Source organism: Molothrus ater, unplaced genomic scaffold, assembly GCF_012460135.2.
Source record: "Molothrus ater isolate BHLD 08-10-18 breed brown headed cowbird unplaced genomic scaffold, BPBGC_Mater_1.1 matUn_MA509, whole genome shotgun sequence".
Classification (NCBI taxonomy): domain Eukaryota; kingdom Metazoa; phylum Chordata; class Aves; order Passeriformes; family Icteridae; genus Molothrus; species Molothrus ater.
The window spans coordinates 139737-161147 of NW_023416845.1; the positions used below are offsets into that span (position 1 = coordinate 139737).

At 54.4% G+C, this 21411-nt stretch overlaps 1 pseudogene; it reads right to left on the minus strand.

Annotated features, from left to right (window-relative positions):
* Positions 1–255: 255 nt before the first annotated feature.
* On the minus strand, positions 256–15139 carry LOC118701447 (zinc finger protein 883-like; annotated as a pseudogene).
* Positions 15140–21411: the final 6272 nt, after the last annotated feature.

Here is a 21411-nt window from a genome sequence, read left to right on the forward strand (position 1 = left end):
TCCCCTCCCTGTAAGCTTTTTACCCCCATGTTTTTAAGGTCACTGTTGTTATACATATGTATTATAGTATTGGCTTTTCACAGATATTAAAATGGATTTTATATCTGTGGTGTTAAAATAACTTTGTTATTGTCTTGGTTTGAAAAGCCTGCTGTCTGCAAAGGAAGGCAGGAGCCTCCCATGGAATGGAAAATGCAAACACCCTCCCTCTGAATTGTTATAATTTTGAAATTAATGAGCTTTCAGGCAAAGACATGGGAGCAGGAATAACAGTTCTTTATTAGAAAAAATTAAAAATACAAATGCAGTAGTACAAAGTAAAAAAAACATTGACAGAGTCAGAACATGACCTGACACCCTGTGGGTCCGGATGTTGGCAGCAGTCCCATTCAGTGGTGGCTGCAGCCCTCCTGAGTGCCAGGTGTGGTTCTGTTGGAGCAGGGATCCTGGAGAAGGGTGGAGTTTTCCTCTGAAGGTCCAGGGGTGCTGTAGATGGACCTGGGAATCTTCCTTCTTCTGGGAATCCAGTGGAGAAGACAGCCACTCCTCTGGAAATCCAGTGGAAAAACGCTGATCCTCTGGGAATGCAGTAGGAAAAGGCTGCGTGCTTGTACTGTTCCAAACCTCAGATTCTATGCAGGTAGAAATTCTTGGCTCCTCCCCCTGGACAGAGCATCTCCCAATGGCAGGATGTCATTTTATCAGCCAAGCAGTGACATTCAATGGCCCATTACAGCAGATAATTAATAATTAATGGCCCATCCATTATCAGAAGATATATCCTGGATGGAGGATTGGTTGTGGAAGAGAGAAACTGCCCCATGAACAGAAGATAACTGCCCCACCACTGACAGATGGCAAACAGAACACACACTTATCTTGCAGTCCAGGACCTGTCCTCACTGGCTGCCCCCATTCTCCAGAGTTCATGGTGTCCAGGGAGGCTGCAGCTGCTGGTGCCAGGAACAAACGAGACGGGTCTGGGTTTCAGAAAGCTCCAGAATCCATTTCTGACCCCCGAAAGACAGGGCAAAGGCAGGGCCGTGGGGTTTTTATAGGGTATCCCAGGGCTAGAGTTTTGGGTTTGGGTCAGGGGAAGAGTTTTTAGCAACACAAGGAAGGGCGAGATCAAATTTCTGCCACTTAGAAACAGGGGCACTCCACACAGATGTGTCCCCAAATCCTAAATTCCCCCTCAAATACCTCTGAAATGGTGGGACTTTAGACATCTTTGATCACTTTCATTCATTTAACCCTGTTTTGTTTTTAAGGGATGAAGATGAATCAGAAGAAAATTAAGGCCAAACCAAAAGGAGAAGCTGCCAGGTGTGTTCCCAGCATGGATCACATGGAATGTGAGTGACCAGGGCTGTGCTTAAAGTGCCTCCTCCAGTGAGGGATGGAGCTGCAGCAGCGCACGAAGCTCTTCCCACACTCGGGGCACTCGCAGGGCTTCCCTTACCGGTGCCTCCATTGGTGTTTGGCCAAGTGAGAGCTGCTGGAGAAGCTCTTCCCACACTGGGGACATTTGTAGGGCCTCTCCACAGTGTGGATGCGCTGGTGGGTGATGAGGGTGGAGTTGTACTTGAATCCCTTCCTGCAGTCAGGGCATTGGAAGGGCCTCTTCTCTGTGTGAATCCGATTGTGCTTGAGGAGATGGGACCTGGTTTTAAACATCTTCCTGCATTTATCACACTTGTAGGGCCTCTCCTCAGTGTGCATATTTTGGTGGACGATCAGGTAGGAATGCTGGCTGAAGCTCTTCCCAAATTCCCCACAGTTGTAGGGCCATTCCCCCATGTGGGTCCTCTGGTGGCTGATCAGGCTGGACCTTTCTCTGAAGCCTTCCCACACTCCCCACACTCGCGAGGCCTCTCCCCTGTGCAGATGTGTCGGTGCATGACAAGGTGGGAGTTCTGCCTGAAGCCCTGCCCGCAGTCGGAGCAGCAGAAGGGCCTCTCCTCTGTGTGCGTGCACTCATGCACGAGGAGACCAGAGCTGGTCTGAAACCTCTTCCTGCATTGATCACACTCGTAGGGCCGTTCACCAGTGTGGGTCCTCTCATGCTAGACCTGGTTGGAGCTCTGGCTGAAGCTCTTCCCACATTCCTCACACTCATAGGGCTTCTCCCCAGTGTGGTTCCTCTGGTGCTTGATCAGGTCGCAGCTCCTCCTGAAGCTCTTACCACACTCCACGCACGTGTAAGGTTTCTCCCCATCATGGAGCTGCTCATGGAGCACCAGCTCCAAGCTCTGGCTCCATCTCTGGCCGCCTTCCCGGTCCAGGCTGGCTCTTTCCCCCTCACATCCCCGCCATCTGCGTTTGCAGCCCCTCCTCGTGCGGCATCTCCGGGCCTTTTCCTCCCCGTTGGCTTCCTGCGCCGTGGAGCCGCTCAAAACGGCCTCTGCCACCAGGTTCTGCCGCGGGCATTTGTCCTCCCTGCTCTCCATGCTCAGCTCCTGCTCTGGGCGAGGAAGGACAAGGACAGCATGGGATTTGCCTCCGTGCCACAGGCAAGGGCAACGAGATCCCCCCAGGGCTGTGCTGCAGCCGGGGCCCGTGCTGGGCTGGGAGATGGAGCAGCATAGAGGGGAAAGGGGCACTGACTTCCTCCTCACCTGCCTCAGTGTCCCGGGGCATCTTCCTCTTCCTCGCAGCCTCCCAGGGTTTAGCGATGGGAAATCCTGGTTTGGGAAAAACAATGGATGAGCACGCTGAGTTTGAAGGTCCCTCTGCCCAAGTCCATCTCTACAAGTCACCGGCCATCTGGGCTCCAGAAAACCTCCCAAACACCAAGACTCAGCCCTGAAAAAGCCTCCCAGGAGTTCCCTGTCCCTGGTCCCTCCCCTGTGGTGTTGGGGTGTTCCCCCCTGTCCCAGCTGCTGGGGTCATGCTTGGATTGGGTGCCTGCCCTGCCCAGTCTGCTGGGAGTCCCAGCAATGCCAAAAGCTCCCCCCTCTTGGCTCTCCCCATTTCGGGATGCCGGGGCTGTTTGGGCTCCCGGGCTCCCTTCTCCCCTCATTCTCTGCTCTGGGCTGCAGCAGATCCAAGGAGTCCCCCCTGCCCCTCTTCCGAGCCTCTTGAGGCTCCCGCCAATGGCGGCGCTCCCCCCTCTCTGGGCTCCCCACTTTGGCCTCCTGGGGGACACAGGGCTCTGCTCCTCCAGGCTGCCTCTGCCGGCAGCCGCCACCGCCACCCCCCGATGTCCCCACGAGGGGCCTTTTCTGCTCAGCCTTGGACTTCATTCTCCAAACATCCCCCCAAAAACCCCAACCCAGGGATGTCCCAGGATATCTGGGCTGGGCTCCCCCTTCCCGCTCATCTGCACGATGGGGGAGGCGATGATCCCACAAGTGGGGGCTGCGAATTCAGGTGGGGCTCGACCGCATGGTTCCCTCTGCTCAGCCTTGATCTGCATTTCTTCTTCCTCTTCCTCCCACTCCTCCTCTGTCTTGTCTCCACCTCCCTTGCCTCCTCCCCCCTAACCCCGCCTCCTTCACTGCTCTTTCTCCTCCCGCTCCTCCTCTTCCATCCCCCCTCCTCCTCCTCCTCCTCTGTCTTATCCCCACCTCTTTCTTCTCTTCCATCCTGCCCCTTCCATTCCTTCTCCTCCTCCTCCCCCCTCTACCCACCTCCTCCTCCCCCTCCATCCCTGCCCTTCCCTCCCTCCTCCTCCTCCCCCAGCAGCAGCCACACCCTCGGTGCCCCGTTCCCGCAGCCCTCGCAGCCCGCGGCAGGAGCGGCGATGGAGCCGGGACAGGTCGGCATGGGCAGCGCGGGGCTCTCGGCTGCTCCCAGCCGCTGCGGGCGGGGGGAACCCGCCCGGGCCAAAGGAGAAGCAAACTGGGCAAACTGGTGGCTGCACATCCAAACTGGGCCTTGCTGGGGACCCTGCCTGGCCACTGCCAGCCCTTGGGGCTCCTCTTGGCACATCCGCCAGGGGGGAACACACACAGGCCTGGGGGATCCCAGCAGTGGCAGCACTGCCAGGGACTGGGCTGCACTGGGATCATACTGGGAGAGACTGGCACTGTACTGGCTTTAAACTGACATCATACTGGGATCGTACTGAGATCATACTGGGAGTGAGCAGGAGCCTGAGGGGGGGCAACTGACACCATGGTAGGGGCAAATGGGATATACTGGCAGTGACTGATCATGCTGAGCGTGACCGGGAGTAGCTGTGAGCAACTGGGATCATGCTAGGAGCAACTGGGAGGAACTGGGTGCACACTGGGGGTGGTTGGAAACTGCTGGACTTATCCTGGGATGAACTGGGATCATATTGGAGGTCACCGGGATCATACTGGCAGTGAGTGCCATGACACTGAGGCTGACTGGGAGTGGCTGGGAGGAAATGGGATCATACTGGAGAATACTGGGAGTGCCTGGCAACATGCTGAAGGGAACTGGGCTACACTGGGAGATACTGGGAGTGACAGGACCAAAAGTGTTGGTGAAAGAGAGCAACTGGAACCATGTGGAGCACAACTGGTTCACACTGGCAGGGACTGGGAGCACACTGGGCTCATCTTTGGATCATACTGGGAGGGACTGGACTAATAGTGAGAGTATCTGAGGAACACACCCTGCACATCATCCCCCATACTGGCCCTGACGGGGAGCAACTGGGAGCACACTGGCAGCAAATGGCATCATACTGGGACTGACTGGGCTGATCTAGGAAGCGACTGGAACCACACTGGAGGCAGCTGGGACCATACTGGGAGAGATTGGAAGCAACTGGGATTATACTGGGACCGCACTGGGAAGGCTGGCATGTGACTGGGATCAAACTGGAGCTTACTGGGATCATATTGGGGTTGAAAGGGAGCAACTGGGATCACACTTTGGGCTACTGGGAGCAGCTGAAGAAAACTAGGATTATGCTGCAAGCAAACTGGAGGAACTGGGAAGGACTGGATGCATGCTGGGGGCAACTGGGATATACTGGGCATGACTGGAGGATCATACTGGGATATGACACCTCACCGGGGCCACTGGAAAACGTGGGCACCCTGTTACCTTTGGGGATCCCCCTGAAATACCTTTCCCCTTACATCAGCCTGTTGCATATTCATAGAGCCTCATGCATATCCTAAACTACTTTATGCATATCATAAACTACTTTACATATTCCAGGAATGATTTTACATGGCCCCTCCCTGGGTCTGCCTTTTCAGAGCATGTGTGTTTCTTGGCTGTGGTTTTGGCTCCTTCTCTTTATCACCTCCAGTTTTTGGGCCTTGGTCCACTCTGCCTTCAGACGGGGAGTGCTGATAGTTGGCAGATCTGTACAGGTGTCCTCATCCTGTGTGCATTGGATGTTATTCTACCCAAGCAGACATTTTACACACGCAGCTATTTCGCCAAGCTTAATTATCAACAGAAATAAAAACTGTATCTTTAGAACAAGGTTATTTTAACACCACACATATGAAATCCATTTTAATATTTGCAAAAAGCCATTATTATGATATTTATCTTTAACAGGCTGAAGGAGCCCTGGCCCAGGCTCTGGCCCTGGGGGACACGGGGACGCTGCCGGGGGGTCCCTGTCCCCCTGTGCCACCCCCAGGGCCCCGGCCCCCGTCCCCATGTCAGGCTCTGGGGTCGATCTCGTGGAGCATCCTCTGGGGGAGGCTGCGGGGCCGGGGGCGGGGGGACCCGGGGGGACAGGGGACCCCGCTGTGCACGAGCAGGGTTGGACTGCTCTGGGGGGAGCTGTGAGGGGGCCGGGGCAGAGTGACCTCCCCAGGGACCTCACACAGCCCCCGTGATGTCACACAGCCCCGGTGATGTCACACAGCCCTGGTGATGTCACACAGACATCTATATGATGTCACACAGCCCCTGTGATGTCACACAGCTCCTCTGATGTCACACAGCCCCTGTAATGTCACACAGCCCCTGTGATGTCACACTGCCCCTGTGATATCACACAGCCCCTGTGATGTCACACAGTGTAGTAAACCCCATAGACTAACTTGCACTGCTTGATAATAAGGCCAGATAAGAGGCTTTATTAACACAGACCCTGTGATGTCACACAGCCCCTGTGATATCACACAACCTCCAAGTGATGTCATTCAGCTGCTATGTGATGTCACAGAGCAGCTTTGTGATGTCACAGTCACCCTGTGATGTCACAGCCTTCTCTGTTCACATCACACAGCTGCTCTGTGATATCATACTCTGTCACAACCCACATTGTGATGTCACAGAGCCACCTTCTGTGATGTCACAGCTAGCTCTGTGATGTCACAACCCCCTCAGTGCTGTCACACAGCCCACTCTGTGCTGTCACACAGGCCCTTGCTGCCATCCCAGCTGCTCTGTGGCTCTGGGACACAGCCCCAGAGGTGCTGCTGTGACACAGCCCCCGCAGGGACATCCCACAGCCCCGGCCAGTGCTGAGCCCCTGTGAGCTCTGTCTGTGCCCTGCTCGTGTCCCTGAGGGGCCCTGGCAGTGCCCCAGCCCTGCCGGGCTGTGCACAGGAGCTGCTCCTGGCCAGAGCTGTCTCTCTGCAGCTCTGCTGCCCTTGCCAGGAGCTGCCTCTGGGCCAGGAGCCCGGCCCAGCTCAGCAGCACAGACACAGCACAAGGACTTTAATCGCCCTCTGGGCCTTTGCTGCTCTTTGCATCACACCCAGTCCCTCAGAGTGGGCTCAAAGACTTCTCAAGAGCTCAGAGTGAGATTGAAATACTGAAGTTTCCTGTACTTTAAAGAGATCCTTGTGAGGGACAGGACTGAGAAAGTGTCCCTGGGTTCCAGGGAGAGCAGAACACTGGAGGCACTGATGGCAGCTAGGGACAAACAAGGCAAAGGTGTCTCTGGTGCTGAGCAAACCTGGATTTGTTTCAGGAATGTAAAGGGCCAAGGCCTGAGCCCCAGGCCCTGGCCAGGCAGATCCTGTCCCTCCCTCCTTGCTCAGGGCTCTTCCCGGGATGGGCACTGGCATGTGGGGATGGGCAATGCCAAGGGCAGGAGCGTGGGGCGGCCCCTGCCAGGCTGCTGAGCAGGGACAAGGAGGCAATGAGGCCCCAGGCCTGCAAGGGTCACTTGTCCCCTCCTGGCTCAGGCCCAGGGCCAGCAGCCATGGCCAAAGTGCTGCCCAAGTTGGCTCTGTCAGGGCTGTCTTGCAGCTGCTGCCCATCCCTGTGCCCTGTGCAGCCCAGGCTGTCCCACGGTGTCCCTGCCCTGGCCTCTGTCCCTGCAGGCTCTGGGCATCCCCCGGCTGCCCCACCTGGCTGGGCCCTTCCTTTGCTGACAGCTCTGCCTCCTGCCTGCCCCTGCCTGCCCACACAAAGCCTGGGGCTGCTCCAGGCTCCTGCTCGGGACGTGCTGCACCACAGCCCTGCCCTGACAGGGAAATTCCTTTCTCCTGGTGCCACTCTGGGCCTCCCCAGCTGCCCTTGGCATGAATTCTTTCTCTCTCTGGCTGTTTTCCACTATGTCAAAAGGATCCACCATCCCTGAAATCGCTCTTTAAACCTTCTCATGGCTCTGCTCCACTGTCCTCAGTCTCCACCCCACTGAGCACAGTGCTCATGTGCCCAAGGCCTCCAAACTCCTCTTTGGGACATCTCTGGGCCCTCTCCAAGGTGTTTCCAAATGAAAACATTCAGCTCAGAGTCTAAGAAAATCACCAGAGGACAGGGCCAGCCTGACCTGTCTGTCCTGGCTACTTTTGTCTGGGAGCAATCCTTGGGTATACAGAATTTGGGAGGCCAAATTCTAATTTTGGCCATGGTCCCTGGACAAGAAGGCTGGTTCTTTTCCATAGCAATGAAGGAACAGAGCCCTTCTGTTTCAGGGGCAGATGAGAGGTGACCACCAGAGGCCAAGGCCAGCCAGACCTGGCAGGATTTGTTTTGCAAGATGCCCTTGCATAGAGGAAATTATTTTAGGGAGAGTACCCGTTTTGGCAATGGGCATCTGAAAAGTCAGACAGCTCTTTTCCATAGCAAGGAAAGCACAGAGCCCCAGTGCTCCAGGAGCTGATGAGAGGCAGCCCTTGACATCCCAAGATCAGCCAGAGCTGTCAGGTGGCCCCTGGGAGGCCAAGTCAGCCAGACCTGTTCCATGTTCCCTGGGTTCCATGGGGTCCCACAATGTCCCAATGGTCCCTTGCTTCCATGGGGCCCTGAGGTGTCATAATGCCCCCTTGGTGACACCAGGCCCTGAAGGTTGGAATGGTCTCCATGGTTCCATCAGGCCCCACAGAGCCACAATGGTCTCTGGGTCCATGGAGCCCCTCTGTGTCACCATGGCCCCTTGGTTCCATGGGCTCCAGTGGTGCCACAATGATCCCCTTGGTTCCATGGGCTCCAGTGGTGCCACAATGATCCCCTTGGTTCCATGGGCTCCAGTGGGGCCACAATGATCCCCTTGGTTCCATGAGGTCCCCACAGTGTCCCAGGGATCTCCATGGGAAGGAAAGAACCCAGCCCCACTGTTGCAGGCGCAGCCACCAGAGGCCCAGGCCAGCCAGCCTTGATGGTACTGGCAGATTTTGCCTGGGACCAACCCTTGGATATTCAGAATTTCAGAGGTGGAATCCCAATTTCAGACATGGACACTGGAGGAGAAGGATGGTTCTTTTCCATAGGAAGGAAAGCACAGAACACCGCTGGTGTCTCAGGGGCAGATGAAAGGCGGCCATCAGAGGCCAAGGCCAGCCAGACCTCTCTGTCCTGGCAGCTTTTGTCTGAAAGCAACCCTTGGATATCGGGAATTTGGGAGGTGGAACCCCAATTTCAGCCATTTCTGCATAGATAAGAAGGACGGTTCTTTTCCATAGGAAGGAAAGCACCCAGCCCCAGTGTTTGGACAGCAGGGGAGAGGCACCCCCAGGAGGCCAAGGGCAGCCAGACCTGTCTGTCCTGGCAGCTTTCACCTGGGAGCAATCTTTGGAAGTATGGAGCTTTAAAGGTGGAATCCCAATTTTGGCCATGGTCAAGATGGATTGTTTTTCCAAAGGAAAGTAAAGCACAAAGTCCAAGTGTTTTGGAAGAAGATGAGAGGTGGCCACCCTCAGCAAGCCCTGTCTCTCCTGGAATCTTTTGTCTAGGGGCTTTCCTTGGACATTGGGCATTTTGGAGGTGGAATCTGTTTTGGCTGTGGATGCCTGGACAGGAAGAAGAGTTCTTTTTATAAAGAAGGAAAGCACCCAGCCCCAGTGTTTCAGAGGCAGATGAGGGCCAGCCCTCAGGAAGCCAAGGCCAGCCAGACTTGTCAGTCCTGGCAGCTTTTGTCTGGGAGCTATCCTTGGATATAAGGAATTCCAGAGGCAGTCGCCCAGTTTTGGCCATGAGTGCCTGGTTGAGATGGAGGGTTTTTTCCCACAAGAAATAAAAGCACATGGTCCCATTGTTTCAAAGGCAGATGAGAGGTGGCCCCAGATAGGCAAAGCAGCCAGATCTGTCCCTACTGGCAGATTTCATCTGGGAACAATCTTTGCATATAAGGGAATTTGGAGAAGGAATCCCAGTTTTGGCCATAGGGCCCTGGAGGAGGATCAGGACAGTTCTGTCCCATAGGAAGGAGAGCCCAGAGCCCCAGTGCTTCAGGGGCAGATGAGGAGCAGCCCTCGACATGCCAAGGTCAGCCAGACCTGTCCAGCAGCCCCTGGGAGGCCAAACCAGCCACACCTGCTCCCTGTGCCCTTGGTTCCATGGGGCCCCACAGTGTCCCAATGGTCTCCTTGATTCCACTGGTGTCACAGTGTTCTCCTTTCTTCTGCAGTGTCACAAGGGCCCCTTGGTTCCATGAGTTTCTGGACTGTCAGCAATGGTTTCTTTGCTCCAGAGGGGCCTTGATGTGTCACAAGGGCTCCATGGCTGGGGTTTGTGTCTCACGCACGCTGAAACCCCAGCAGTTGGTAGCCATGTGCATTTCTTTCTATAGAGCTTCCGTCTTCCTGTCTCTCTGCCTTCTCCTTCCAATGCTCTTGATATGGAACATTTTTTGATACCTCAACAACTGAAGTGATTAAACATTTCCAGGTGCAACAAGCTGAGTTAATGAAGTTACTGCTATGGTGTTTTATGTTGAATTGGATGTCTTATTAAATCTTTTTCCAAAGTTTCTTGATTTTCTGTACTTTGCCAGTAAAATTTTGTGTCATTTTGACCTCTTTAGAATATATGGTTGGTGTTTCTCCTGTGCACCAAACTCCAGTAAAGGAACCCGTGGTTACTGTGAGAAACGACTGCTGACTTTCAAAATTTTAAAAAGTTTATTCAACCTTAACAAAAATGACAAAAAAAGGACTAAATAAGGAAGAACAGGCCTGGGAGCTCCCCTCATGGCTGCCTACCACGTGCCTGGCTCGTCCTCAAGATGGACGCTTCGCCTTTGATACCCTGGGGATTGCATCAGCCAACCCTGGCCCCTCTCACAGTCTGTCAGTCAACTCTTCTTTGCTGTTTATTGGTGGAGTCTGCTTTCCTGCAGCTTGATTGGAGGGTCAGGTGCTGTCATGCCACGCCCCCTCCCCTAGGAACAAGTTTTTGTTCTCGCCTTCTTTCCACCTGTCCTGGATGGCTCAGGCTGTCTGATGGTAACAATAGGGAGGAAAGGGACTGTGGGGAGAACAGGGGACATCTAAACAACAGACTGCAATAACATAATCACACATCAATAAAGCTTCTCTTAATATTCACACAGTATCCATCCCTTAATTGTGAGAGCAAATCATCTCATTAGCCATCTATAACATAAAGGGACGTAAAACCACCGTTAAAAGGCTTGGTTCAACCTAAAATTACCCAAAGAGGCCTAAAATCCACCCATATGAGCCTAAAATCAGCCAAAGGCACCTAAAATCCAGTTTATCCTAGATTCACCCAAACAGGCCCAAACCCCACCCAAAGGGGCATATAACATCAAAAGGGATCTAAAATCCACCCTCAAACCCACCACATTTGGCCTAAAATCAGCACACGGGCCTAAGATCCACCCTAAAAGGCTTGAAATCACTGCAAGGGAGCTGAAATCCACCCTAAACCTGCCCAGTTTGGCCTAAAATCACCCAAATGGGACCTAAATTCTCCGGGACCAAGACCAAACCCAGCAGCAGAACCAGCACTAGCAGCAAGACTGAGACCGACACTGGAACTGAGATTGGCAGCACTACTAGGACCGAGACCCAGACCAGAACCAGCACCATAACTGGCACTGGGACCAAGACTGGGACCAAGCCTGACACTGGGACCGGCACCAGGAGCACTTTGGAACTGGGACTGGCACCGGCAGCGCTCCAGGACTGGGATCAGGACCGAGACTGGAACCCGGCACCCGCACCGGGACTGCTCTGGGACCGGGACCAGGACCGAGACCGGGAGCCCTCCAGGACTGAGACCGAGACCATCACCGGAACCAGCACCGAGAGTGGCAGCGCTCTGGGACAGGGACTGAGACTGAGATTGGCACTGGGAGCACTCCAGGACCAAGACCAGCACCAGTAGCAGCACTGGGTCCAGAACCGCTCTGGGACCAAGACTGAGGCCAGCACTGAAACCAGCACCAGCAACTGGCACCAAGAATGGCACCGCTCTGGGACTGAGACAGGGACTGAGAACGGGACCGGCATCGCTCTGCGATTGAGATTGACATGAGAACCAGAATCAGCGCCGGGAGTGCTCCGGGACTGAGATGGAAACTGAGGCGGGCACCGGGACCAGGATCAGTGACAGGATCACTCTGAGACTGGCACTGGGATCGGAAATGGGATTGGAAATGGGATCCCTCCTGGACCTCTGCGTTCATTCCAGGGAGTTTTGGCTGCGCCGGATCCCCTTGGTTCACATTGATCTGGTGCAGCCATCCTGGTCCATATGGTCCAGTTTGTGTGATCTCAGTCTCTGCTCCTAATCCCCATGGTCCCAGCCTGTGAAATCCTGGTCCACATGATTCCAGTCTGTACAATCCCAACCCATACAATACCAGTCTACAAGATGCCAGTCCACATGGTCCCAATCTGTGCAGTCCCAGTCTGTAGGATCCCAGTCCACATGATCCCAGTCCACATGATCCCAGTCTGTATGGTCCTGATCCATATGGTCCCAGTAGGTGCAGTCCCAGTCTGTGGGATCCCAGTCCATATGATCCCAGTCTGTATGGTCCTGCATGGCACACACTCCCAGGGTCTGGAATTCCAGTTCCCAGCCAGGAAAAGATGTTCCTGCCCTTGAAGGCAAAGTTCTTAAGAAGGGGCCGAAAGCCAAGTGGAGCAAGATCCTACAGTGACATTTCACTGCCAGCCTTCAGAACTTCACCCATGGCTGTTGTAGCTCCTGCACTGGGAATTAAATCAGGGCAGGGTCTTTCGTGGCAGCTGCCCTGGCTCAAGGGAGACACTGAGAGAGAAACAGAAAGGCAAAGAGAGGCAGGAGAGAAAGGAGGACACAAACACAATCAGCTGAGAAGGTGGCACTCTGCAAACGGAACTGCAACGGACTGAAAATGAATGGGACAGAAATCACTAACTCTGAAAGTTTTATTTGATATCAAATACATCCCACCCACCCAGCCTCACACAATCCCCACGCCACCGTACCAAATTTGGATCCCAATTCTCCCAGTCTCCTTCCAACCCCATCTCACCATGGCGGCTGTGGAATCAAGTGAGTCTGGCATGGGATTGAGTTTTTTTGAGGTGGCAACAAGCCATTATGAAGTGGGATTGAGCCCATATGAATTAAAATTCAGTTGTTTTAAGTGGGATTCAGTTGTTTTGAGGTGACCCTCTTGGCTTTTGGAGTGCACAGAGATGGAGAACACTGCGCAAAATCCCCCCTGCCCAGAACCCACAAGTCCTACAGAATATTTTCCCCAAACCATCAATTCCCCCTTAAAAACCTCTGAAATTGTGGAACTTTAGACATCTTTGATCAATTTATTTCATTTAACCCTGTTTTGACTGTTTTTAAGGGATGAACATGGATCATAAGGAATATGGGCCACCAGGGCTGTGCCCAAAGTGCCTCCTCCAGTGGAGGATGGAGCTGGAGCAGCACACGAAGCTCTTCCCGCACTCGGGGCACTCGCAGGGCTTCCCTTACTGGTGCCTCCGTTGGTGTCGGGTCAAGTGAGAACTCTGTGAGAAGCTCTTCCCACAGTGGGGACACTCGTAGGGCCTCTCCCCTGTGTGGATGCGCCGGTGTCTGATGAGGTGGGAGTTGCGCTGGAATCCCTTCCCGCAGTCAGGGCATTGGAAGGGCCTCTCCTCTGTGTGAATCCGATAGTGCCGGAGGAGACTGGAGCTGCTCTGAAACCCCTTCCTGCATTTATCACACTCATAGGGCCTCTCCCCTGTGTGGATCTTTTGGTGGCAGAGCAGGTAGGAATGCTGGCTGAAGCTCTTCCCACATTCCCCACACTTGTAGGGCCGTTCCCCAGTGTGGATGTTCCGGTGCTGGATCAGGTTAGAGCTCTGTCTGAAGCACTTCCCACACTCCCCACACTCATAGGGCCGTTCCCCAGTGTGGGTCCTTTGGTGGCGGATCAGGCTGGAGCACCGGCTGAAGCTCTTCCCACATTCCTCACACTCGTGGGGCCTCTCCCCAGTGTGGATGCGCTGGTGCCTGACAAGATGTGTGTTTCGCCTGAAGCCCTGCCCGCAGTCAGGGCAGCGGAAGGGCCTCTCCTCTGTGTGCGTGTGCTGGTGCAGGAGGAGATTGGAGCTGGTCTGAAACCTCTTCCTGCATTGATCACACTCATAGGGCCGTTCCCCAGTGTGGGTCCTTTGGTGCTTGATCAGGTCAGAGCTCCACTTGAAGCTCTTCCCACACTCCATGCATGTGTGGGGCTTCTCCCCATCATGGAGCTGCTCATGGAGCACCAGCTCCGAGCTCTGGCTCCATCTCCGGCCGCCTTCCCGGCCCAGGCTGGCTCTTTCCCCCTCACATCCCCGCCATCTGCGTTTGCAGTCCCTCCTCGTGCGGCATCTCCGGGGCTTTTCCTCCCCGTTGGCTTCCTGCGCCGTGGAGCCGCTCAAAACGGCCTCTGCCACCAGGTTCTGCCGCGGGCATTTGTCCTCCCTGCTCTCCATGCTCAGCTCCTGCTCTGGGGGAGGAAGGACAAGGACAGCATGGGATTTGCCTCCGTGCCACAGGCAAGGGCAACGAGATCCCCCCAGGGCTGTGCTGCAGCCGAGGGCCGTGCTGGGCTGGGAGATGCAGCAGCACAGAGGAGAAAGGGACACTCATTGCCACCTAGGGGCTGTGCACAAATCACAAACAGGATGGGACTGCTAGGAACGCGTCTTGAGCTGTTTTATTTTCCAGCATCAGTCTCATTACTTGGTTATGACAGTGGGAACATGCCAGCAGCTCACATCCCAGGTGGGAGACAAAGAACTTAATGTTAAAACTTACTTTAGAAGGGTTTTGACCAATCACACAAAGCAAAAGCATATTGACCGTAGTTCTATCCGGTTAAAAAAATGCTTGCTTATTTCAAATACCTGCTTGTAATCCTTAAAACACGACGCACAGACCTCCATTATTAAGCTTGGAAATTCCTAATATCTTGCTAGATATACTTTTCTGCAGGTTAGGGAGTTAGTCTAGATAAGCATTAAGGCACAGACCATTGTTCTATTTCTCCTTACTTTCTCCTTCTTATATAATTTTTCTGCAGACCAATCTTACAGCTGCTGCAAAGCTCTAATCACAGTTCTACTGTCTCTGAGGCTTGTCTTTTGCAGCTTTACCCAAAATCCTCTGATTTTAAGGATTCCAGAGACACTGACTTCCTCCTCACCTGCCTCAGTGTCCCGGGGCATCTTCCTCTTCCTCGCAGCCTTCCAGGGGTTGGCAATGGGAAATCCTGGTTTGGGGAAAACAAGGGATCAGCACGTTGACTCTGAAGGTCCCTCTGCCCAAGTCCATCTCTACAAGTCACCGGCCATCTGGGCTCCAGAAAAACCTCCCAAACACCAAGATTCAGCCCTGAAAAAGCCTCCTAAGAGTTCCCCATCCCTGGTCCCTCCCCTTTGGTGTTTGGGGGTTCCCCCCTGTCCCAGCTGCTGGGGTCATGCTTGGATTGGGTGCCTGCCCTGCCCAGTCTGCTGGGAGTCCCAGCAATGCCAAAAGCTCCCCCCTCTTAGCTCTCCCCATTTCGGGATGCCGGGGCCTTTTGGGCTCCTGGGCTCCCTTCATTCTCTGCTCTGTGCTGCAGCGGCTCCAAGGAGTCCCCCCTGCCCCTCTCCAGGCTCTTGAGGCTCCCGCCAATGGCGGCGCTCCCCCCTCTCTGGCCTCCCCACTTTGGCCTCCTGGGGGACACAGGGCTCTGCTCCTCCAGGCTGCCTCTGCCGGCAGCCGCCACCGCCACCCCCCGATGTCCCCCCGAGGGGCCTTTTCCGCTCAGCCTTGGACTTCTTCATTCTCCAAACATCCCCCCAAAAACCCAGCTCGGAGCGACTGGGAGTGACTGGGAACATGCTGGAGGGAACTGGGCTACACTGGGACATACTGGGAGTGACTGGAAAAAAAGGGTGAAAGAGAGCAACTGGAACCATGTGGAGCACAACTGGTTTATTCTGGCAGGGACTGGGAGCACACTGAGGCCATATTTTGATCATACTGGGAGGGACTGGACTAATACTGGGAGTATTTGAGAGCAACTGGGAACACACCCTGCACATACTGGGCCTGACTGGGAGCAACTGGGAGCACACTGGCAGCAAATGGCATCATACTGGGACTGACTGGGCTGATCTAGGAAGCAACTGCAACCATGCTGGAGGCATGGGGGTCCCAGGCCCACCCTGAACCGGGGTCTGGGTGTTTTGGGGGGGAGGGGGCAGAGTTGGGGTTCCCCTCCCCCCCCCCCGTTTTTGGGGGGTCTCCCATGGTGCCCCCTCCCCAAAAAGCTCCAGCGGCCCCCTGAAGTGGCTCCTGTTCCACCGGCTGGCGCCCACTGTCATGGTTTGACACTGGCACAATGCTAGTGCCCCCATAAGAATACCCTCTCCCTGGTTTATGCTGTGAGATGTGACCAGGAATAAGCACAGCAGGCTCCCACTTAGAAATAAAAAAAAAAAAAAATTATTAACTAAACTACAAGGGAAAGGGAAAAAAGAAAAAAAAGAAACACACAAGGAAAATGAAAACTTCACAAAAACATCTCCTCCTCCTCCCCACCAAATTCCCAATACAATACATCCCCCAAATCATCGACTCTCAGTCCAGCACCACCCTTCAGAATACTCAATCCTCAGTTCATCAAGAGGAGAAGGAGTCCTTCTTGTGCCAATGGGGACCTCTTCCTTTCATGTCCAGCGCTCTCACCACTGAACACGGACCAGAGCTGCTTCTAGGGTCGACTTTTAAGGATGCTTCATCCCACTGCAAAAAGGCACAGTCTCAACTTTGGGACATCTGTCCCCCTCATATTTTTCACCCCCTGGGGCCGAGGGGTACCCACACCGAACCCTCTTGGTCCTGAGGCATTGCCTCCCCCTAGAATGCAGTCCCTGTATCACAAGGAAACATGGCTCTGTCCATGGCTACACAAAGAGTCCAGCATAAGCTACTCCATCATCTCTTCCACCTGAATTCTTCTCTATTCTTTTCAGATCTCTCCCTTGCTCAGACCTCCAACTCTTACTCAGTTCCCTCTTCATCTTCTGCTCCATCCCCCTCCAGGAGAGGTCAATGCTCTGCAGAGTTTTCATTGTCCACAAAAGGGTTAAAAGCTCTTACAAGCAGCTGGACACATTGCTTCGCGGCATCCCCCCCCCCCCCCCCCCCCCCGGCTGCCAGGCGGGTTGTGCGGCCAGCACAGGATATCAAATTATCAAATTTCAAGATAACAGTCCTCGGCACCGGCACTCTCTCTCTCTCTCTCTCTCTCTCTCTCTCTCTCTCTCTCTGAGCGGGGGGCTGCCTGGTACCTGGCTAAACAAACTCCTGGTGCTTCTCTCTCTCCTCCACCCTTGGGCCAGGCCTACCTCATGGCCGTGTGGCTTCCCCGCCCCCCGCCCAGCCGGGAGCTGGGGGGGGAGGACGGGGTGGGGGGGGGTGAGACCCAAACTCTTTCCCGCCGGAAATCCAAAATAGCCTCCCAGGGGAGAGCCCTGCTTTTAACCCTGTGTTCTCAGAGGCGGATCCGATGTCCCAATGGCCACACTAGGTGCCAATATTAAAATCTGAGCACCCATTGGCCTGCCCACAGCATCCCAGAAAACACATTTCCTGTCAAACCACCACACCCCCTGATCCAGGATGGCCCCTGGTGAGTCTGGGGGGTTCTGGGGGGATTTTGGGGGGCTTTTTTGGAGATTTAGGGAATTTTGGGACATTTGGGGATCTTTGGAAGGGCTTGGGGGGGTTTGGGGGTGTTCTGGGGACTTTTTGGAATTTTGGGGCATTTTTGAGGCAATTTTTGGGAGGGTTTTGGGGGATTTGGGTGAGGCTTTTTTGAGTTTTGGGGGATTTTATTGGGAGTTTAGGGGGAATTATTGGGTTTTTGGAGAGAATTATTTGGTTTTGGGGGATTACAGGATTTTGGGGCATTTATGGATTTGGGGAATTTGGATTTTGGGAGATTTTATTGGGGTTTAGGTGGGGTTTTGTTTTTTTGGGGGGGGTTTATTGAAATTTTTGGGAGATTTTTTTTAACTTTGGTGAGTTCCACTGAGATTTTGTAGGATTCTGTGGTATTTTGGAGCATTTTATTCTGATTTTTAGGGGCTTTAGGGTACATTTTGTGCAATTTTGGGGGTCCTTGTGTGGTCTGGGAGGGCTCTGGGGTTGTCCCCAGGTGTGGGGAAGGGCTGAGAGGCACGAAAATCTCCTTAAAACCCCCCAAGAGTCCCAATAAATCCTACGAAATCCCAATTAAAGATCACAAAATCCCATTAGAACACTAAAATCCCATTAAAAGTCCACAAAATTGTCTTGAAATCCCAACAAATCCCCAAAATCCTAATTAAGCCCCACAAATCCCCCAAAAATGTCCCCAAAACCACATGAAACCCCACAAAATCCCACAGAAGACCAAAAGAAATCCTGGCAACACCCAAAGAAGACCACAAAACTCCCACAAAAGTCCCCAAACCCCCCCCAAAATTTTCGTAAAAAAACCCTGACCTCCAAAGAATCCCACTAAATGCCTCCAGAATTCCAAAAAAACCACCCCAAATCCCACAGAAATTCCAAAAAAACCCCCAAAAATTTAAGAGAATCCCAAAAAATCCTCACAAAATCCCAGTAATCCCACCAAAATTATAACAAAACCCAAACCAAATCAAAAAAAGATTCAATGAACCCCCAAAAACCTCGAGAAACACACCCCCCCCAAATGCCAATAAACCCCCCCCAACGTGTCAATAAAACCCCCCAAAATCCCTGAAAATTCTGCACCTCCCCAAAACCCAATCCTTCTCTCCGAAAACCCCAATAATCGCCCCTGAGCTCCTCACAAACTCCCGCAGCCCAAGAAAGCCCCAAATGCCCCAGCCCTGCCCGGCCCTCCCTGGTCCCTCCCAGTCCCGCCCAGGCCCGGCCGGGGCCGCGGCCAAAACTCCCCGGAGCGAGCGCGGAGGGCCCGGAGCGAGCCCGGAGCCCATCCCGGGCTCGGCCTCAGGCTCGGCCCCTCGGGGGCATTTTGGGCCGGCCTGGGCAGGGTTAGGCTGGGCTCGGATCCCTTGCGGGGATTCCCAGCCTGGCCGGGGGGATTTTAGGCCCCTTTGGCTGATTTGAGGCCGAATCTGGTGGGTTTGAGGGGAAGATTTTGGATCCCTTTGGACGCTTTGAGGCCCACATGGGTGAATTTAATCCTGTGTGAGTGATTTTGAGTCCCTTTTTTTGGTGATTTTGGGCTCATTTGAGTAGGTCTTCTGCTTCATTGTGTAATTTTAGGTCAAACCAAGTCATTTAGGATGATTTGAGGTCCTCTTCTGTTGGTTTCAGGCTGGTTTCGGTGATTTTATGTCAATTTAGGTGATTTTTGTTAAATCTGGATGGATTTTAGGCGCCTTCGGGAGATTTTAGGCCAAAGCAGATACTTTCAGGGGATTGAAGCCCATTGTGGAGATTTAAGGGTGATTTTAGGCCATTTGAGGGAGGTGTCAACCAGTTTGGGCAATTTTAGTCCCCTTTGGTTGGATTTTAGACCCATTTGGATAATTTTAATCCTCTTTGACTGATTATAGGCCAAACTTGGTTGATGTAGGCTGAATTTGAGGCCCTTTTGGGTGACTTTAAACCAAACCGGGCCCTTTCAGGATCGCGCGTGCCCTTGGCCCCACCCCTTTCCCCTCACAGTTCCCTGCCCTTTCCCTGCCCCCTTTCCCCTCACGGTTTGGCCTTCGGGAACAGGGGAGGAGGAGGAGGGAGGAAGGAAGAGGCCGAGCGGCCGCAGCAGAAGAGGAGAGGGAGAATCTCGTGGCCCGGGCGCTCCCTGGAGTCGCCGCAGCCCCGGGAGCATCGCCCCCCATCTCGTAAGTGCCCGGGCAGGGGGAGCTTGGCCCAAATATCCCGGGGGGTGCCTGGGTTTGGTTTTTTTTGGGGGGATGTTTGCAGCTGGCAGGGCTCCAAAGCCGAGCCGCAGATGGCCCTCAGGGGGACATCAGGGGTCCCCGGGAGGTGTTTTTGGGGGTCCCGGTGTGGGTGGCGGCAGAGACCCAGCGGGGGGCGGGGGGATGCGGGTCCCCCGCGGTGGGGGTTGGGCTTCCTGGCCGGGCCCTCCGAGCTCTGCCGGGGCCATGTGGGGACCGCTTGGGAGAGGCGGCCCTGGCGGGGGGACACCGGTTCTGGCGAGCCCCAGGAGTAGCTGCGGCTTCACCGAGCGGGAGCCCAGAGAGAGGAGAGCCCCAGAAGGGCAAAGCGGGGACTCCGAGAGGGGGGGACCCCTGGGATTGCTGGGACCCTGGCAATGGGGGGTGCTGGGGCTGGAGGGGTGGGATGCCCGGGAAAGGGGTTCGGGGGTGCTGGTGCCGGCAGTGGCTGCTCCCGGTATGAGCCCAGTCACTCCCAGTCATTCTCTATGATGATGCAATTTGCTCCCAGCACGGTCCCAGTTGCTTCCAGTTCCTGCCACTTGCATCCAGGGTGTTCCCAGTTCTCTCAGTTGCCCCTAGCACAGTCCTAGTCACTCCCAGTATGATCCCAGTCTCTCCCAGTATGAGCCTGGTCACTTCCCCTCACTCCCTGAAGGAACCCTGTTGCTCCTAGTATGATCCCAGACTCTCCCACTTGCCGCCAGCATGTTCCCAGTTCCCCCAGCACATTCCCAGTTGCTCCCAGTCTGGTCCCAGTCACCACATCTATGGTCTCAAGACACTCCCAGTACATCTCAGCTGCCCTGAACATTCTGGCAGTCATTGCCAGGCACTCCCAGTTCCCTCAGGGTGGTTCACTTGCCCCCAGTTGTCTCCCAGTTGCTCCCAGTTCCTCTAATTATGTCCCCACTTGGCTCCCAGCATGGGCCCTGTAGATCCCAGTAACCCCCAGTCAGGGTCCAATCACACCCACTCTAATCCCAGTATGATTGTAGCCACTCCCAGTATGATCCCAGTCACTCCCAGTCTGATGCCAGTGCCACCAGTGTGATCCCAGTTGCTCCCTGTCAATGCCAACATGACCCCAGTAGCCTCTGGTGTGATCCCAGTGACTCCCTGTGTCTCCCAATATATCCCAGTCACCCCCAGCATGCTCCCCATCACTCCCACTTTCTCCCAGTTGGGTTCAGCACAATTCCAGTTGCTCACAGCCACTCCCAGTCAAGCCCAGCATGATTCCAGTCACTGTCAGTGTGATCCCAGTCTAACCCAGCATGGACCCAGCTGCTCTCACTGTGATTCAAGTTTGATCCCATTTGCCCCCAACAGAGTTCCAGTTGTTCCCAGTTCCTCCCATTATGATCCCAGTTAACCTGAGATTAGTCCCAGTCCCTCCCAGCAGGGTCCCAGTCATGCCCAGTTGCCCCAAGCATGGTCTGAGTTGTCCCCAGCAAGATCCCTGCTGTTCCCAGTGTGATTCCAGTCCCCCCAGTATGGTTACAGACATTCCCAGTATATCCCAGTTGCCCCAGTAAGGTTCTAGTTACCTCAGAAGGATCCCAGTCTTTCCGAGTAACTCCCACTTGCCCCAGTTATAGTCTCAGTCCCCTCAGCATGGTTCCAGTACCTTCCAGCCAATCCCAGTTGCTCCCAATATATCCCCATTTTCCTCCCAACATGGGCCCAGTAGCTCCCAGTAACCCCCAGTCAGGTTCCATTCATGCCCAGTATAATCCCAGTATGAGTGTAGCCACTCCCAGTATGATCCCAGTCACTTGCAGTCTAATCCCAGTTGCTCCCAGGCACTCCCAGTCTGATGCCAGTGCCCCCAGTGTGATCCCAGTTGCTCCCAGCATGGGCCCAGCTGTTCCCAGTGTGCTTCCATCACTCCCCTATG